This window comes from Chroicocephalus ridibundus, chromosome 2, assembly GCF_963924245.1.
Source record: "Chroicocephalus ridibundus chromosome 2, bChrRid1.1, whole genome shotgun sequence".
In the NCBI taxonomy this organism is placed as follows: domain Eukaryota; kingdom Metazoa; phylum Chordata; class Aves; order Charadriiformes; family Laridae; genus Chroicocephalus; species Chroicocephalus ridibundus.
This window is the reverse complement of record NC_086285.1, coordinates 90,216,623-90,220,805: the sequence shown is the minus strand read 5'-3', so window position 1 is coordinate 90,220,805 and position 4,183 is coordinate 90,216,623. Positions and strand designations below refer to the sequence as shown.

The 4,183-nt window shown below is 39.7% G+C and overlaps 1 long non-coding RNA gene across 1 annotated transcript; it reads left to right on the top strand.

The window, feature by feature from the left end:
• Nucleotides 1–584: 584 nt before the first annotated feature.
• Nucleotides 585–3,913, top strand: LOC134510723 (uncharacterized). Its single transcript, XR_010069698.1, has 3 exons — nt 585–718; nt 3,204–3,413; nt 3,886–3,913. It is a non-coding gene; the product is annotated as an uncharacterized LOC134510723 (long non-coding RNA).
• The last annotated feature ends 270 nt before the right edge of the window (nt 3,914–4,183 follow it).

Below are 4,183 nucleotides of genomic sequence, written 5' to 3'. Positions count from 1 at the left end.
GTGTGTTGCAAGATGTCCCACTTTCCTGACCACATAGATCTTCGCAGTAGCTTCCATGGGCTGTGTTTGGGTGAGTTATAGTAGTTTAATTGATATCAAATTCTCTCAATATCGGTGCAATATAGAATTGAATTTGGGTTAATGTTTTAAACATAGCCTAGTATCCCCTAGAATCCTTTCAAAACCAGAGGCAAAACCCCCCCAAAGAAAGAAAATTGCAGAAGATTCTTGCTAAGGCTTGCACAGGTGTGGTGCAGTAAGTACTAATAAAAGTTCTTTAAAACTGAAATATCAAGCATAAAACCAGGTTTATTTCCAAGTTGTATAACATAAAGCATTATATTTATATGTATTATATGTTGAAAGAGTTCTAAAGTGAAAAGCAAACTGCCAGGAAAATCTATAATAAATACGTGCTATTTGTAAATCCTATATTTATATTGATCTAATATCCTGAGAGTCCTGATTCAGTAAAGCTCTCTATCCTCTTCCTCTAGCTTGCACCTCGAGGGCTGTAGTCCTCCAGGCAGATCATTCATACAGCAAAGAGAAGGTGAGGCTGACTTTCACACTGGATGCCTATACTACCTTGACCGACCCCTTCAGCCTGAAGCACCCCCCTCCACGTGAACACCCTAGCACACTGCGGGCCCAGAGGGGCCGGTCCTCTGCTCTTGGTAGGCTCTGCAACACAGCTACCACCTCAACTCAGCTGGGAGTAAGACGTTTTGTCTCATTAAATGCCCAAGAGGTTATTCATAAGAGTCTGCTTCACATTTGCTGATTTCATATGTGAACATTCTCCGTTCTGGTGGAATATGGTATGTTAGTTAAACAATTGCTGCAGTGTAGGTGTCTGTCATTGGAGAAGACAGTGAGAGCTAGGCTAGGAAGTAACTATGGGTTTTTAAACCACTGAACAAAGCTCTTGGATCTCAGAGTAACTGCATCTGGCAACCCCATTCAGTAACTAGGTCAGTCACATTATTAGAAATTGAAAGTTCTACAATTAAGCAACTCATGATTTTTGTGGTCAAGATTTTGAAGCTGGGATCATGGGTTGCCATTGTGTTGCTCCTTCACGAAGGGGGAGTCACAAGTTTGTTTTCCAAGCCATTCCTTAATTCTTATGTTACGTTAAACCTGAAACCTAGTTACCATGCAGTGCTCTTTTGGGGCACATAAATAGGGACAGTTACATCTATCTTCCTGAGTGAGAAGGATTCAGATGACTACAGGCAGCTATTAAAATCTAGCTTAGTGAAGCTGTTGTAGTTGTAGATTAACTTGTCTTTCAATTCTCTTGTCTATGCATTTTACATGAGATCTAACTGAACACCACTGGTCAAAAACCTTTTAGTGTTAGCCAGGAACAGATTAAAAGGTATTGTTTTATCTACCACTTTTCTACAACTATAAAATTGTTCAGCATCTCCTGAACACTAAATTGATTTAATAGGAATAATCCAATAGTCTATTAAAATATATCAGGGTCTAAACATTCATTATAATGACAGAACTCTCCCTGTTTACTCTAGTACTTCATGACTTGTACAGTTCTTGTACTTCACATCTTCCTGTTTTCATAGTATCCATGTTCCAGTACCTTTCTAAAAGCTGGACCATGACTATATTAAACAAAGAATGATACAAGACATAACCATTTCAAGCTTTTTTCAGTTAAAATCGTTCTGCTGTTACTTTAGACTTTCCTAAGTAAATCTGTGTTTCAAGTGCCCTGCTTGATTTTTACAGGTGTTTTGAAAGCATTCCGAAGATCCTTACACATTTTTTTACACAGTGGAAGGTTGTGCCACTATGCATGTTCTAGACAACTCTTCCAGACACCATTTTAAAGTAGACATCATTCAGGCCTACCTACATGTTAGTACTGGTTGTCTCGAATTCAAAGGAAGTTACAGTCACTTCACGAGCTTGAAAATGTGTTCTGACACTCCCTTGGATGGCCTGAACGATTTCTGGCTTGATGAAAAGAGTAATGCACAAAGACATTCATACATATGTAGGAAGAAACGCATTGTTCGGTTACTTTAAAATATTTACCTTTCATGGTAAATCAGTGTTTTCCCTTTGTCTGTCTTTCACATAAAATTGCGCTTAAATCTGAGGTTTCCTTTTGTTCTGGCAAAACCTGTTTTTTTTTAAATTTTGTTGTTATCCATGTCACTCCATCTCCTCTTTAATAACAAAAGAAATAAAATGAGCCTGGTAAACCAAAACAGAAACAAACAATCTTGGAATAACAGAGTGTAGGTTTTTTGCCATTTTACAGGAAATGTCCCCAACAGCTTAAGCCTCAGCTTTACATTGTATCAAAATTAGTGTTGTTTATTAATTCAGGCCCCTGTGAAACTTTCAGCTGCGCCACCTCCTTTACCTTGTGCTGTGTGATGCGCAAGTGCAAATACAGTGTTGACAGCATCTGTTATCTTCCTCTTGAAGTTAATAAATTCATTGCTGTTGCAGAGTGAATGCTTTTTTACTCTTCCAGCTGTGGTTTTCTTCATTCACTAGTTTCAGATGAATTATCTTTCAGCTTTTCATTCTGTGAAGTTTACAAGGAATATACAATTCCCAAAGGACGGCTGTTAGAACAATATCAGATATTCTATTACAATCCTTTTCTCTTTCTTCCTAACTTTTAAGGTATACATTTTGTACCTGAGTTATCTTTTTAGGTTTTTTTTTTTTTTTGGATTTCACCACTTGATGCTGATTGCTTCAGGGCCCAGAGGGAGTCAAGCTGCTTTGTGCAAGATGAACTCCTTGGCAGTTTCTCTGACTTTGCTCTTAAAGTGAAGAAAATGACGGCTGAGAAGGGGCACTGCGCTGACAGGCACCGGCTCCCTGGAGCTGCATGAAGCCACAGTGCCTCAGCAGAGTGCTGCAAATTCCTTCAACAAACAGTTAAAAGCACGTGTGTGTACTCTGGGCTATAATTGATTAGAAGAATACAGTAGAGTTGCAGCATTTCATGTCATCTCCATAGGCATTTCATGCAGGCAACGCTTATTATTATTTCTTGATATTTTTTCAGAAGGCTAGCTACTCTTGTAGGGGAACAACACAAAAGATTTTAATGGGAGAGGCTACGAAAATAGAAATTCACTGTAGAAGCAAGAAAGGTTTTTTTTTTCTTCTTTTAAATTATGTTTTATTTTTCCTCCCCTCTTCTTCTGAAGCGTCAGATATTGATCATCTATGAATGCAGGGAACCCCAGAGAAGACAACACCAGTGTTCAGATGACATTCAGCAAGTCCAATGGCCCAAAATGTCAGCTCTGCTATTCTTGCTCTTATGCTGTCCTGGAGGGAATCTGAGTCAGATAGACATGAGAACAGAAGCACACCACTGACGCATAAAGTTAATTTTATTTAGTACGCTCTAGAAGGTGAGTAATAAATTCTGTTCTAAGAGTTCTGTTCCACAACAATCACAGACTTCTCACTCACAATAACCAAGGCCCTCCCATCCAGGTCTGACCAGCACCACAGATGTGGGGGAGCATGACACCAGTCTAACTTCTCAACGTGTCCAAGTCTGCTGGCAGCCTGACCCCTGGGAACAGTGGTTCCACCTTGGACTCAGTGTTCTTCAAGGTGTCGGACTTCTATGTATAGATTTCCCCTCACCTCCTCAGCAGCTATTGTTTTCACTATTTACTGCTTTCTAAAATAGATTTGATAAGCTGCTAATTATGTAGCTCAAGTCAATTTCTTTGCATTTCTCTACGTTGAAGGCCAGTTAGCATTTTCTATCTGGATTTCTATTACACTCTGGTCTCCTGCCCCCAAATATGTTACAAGGGTGTCAATTTGGCAACAGCAATGTAAGGAAGTTTATCTGTCCTTTTTATTTTCTAGTGTATGCTGGATTGATAGTCAGTCAGAGCTGCAAAGATACAGTCAAGATCTCATTTGCCTGAGCAGTGCTTCCAGGTAAGCTTTACCCCATGGCACAAACTCTACGGAACATAATTTGCTGAGTTCAGAGTGAGGTTCTTCCAGGTCAGACTGGCTGAGACACTGGGCTTTTTTTCATGTTCCTCTGCAGTATTGAGCAGCTGTTGTTGCCTAAGACCAGCATCTATGCCTATGTTTCTCTAAATGCTTTCTGCTGGAGCATCAGACAAGAATGTCCTCTTGCTTTCCCTCCTCCTAC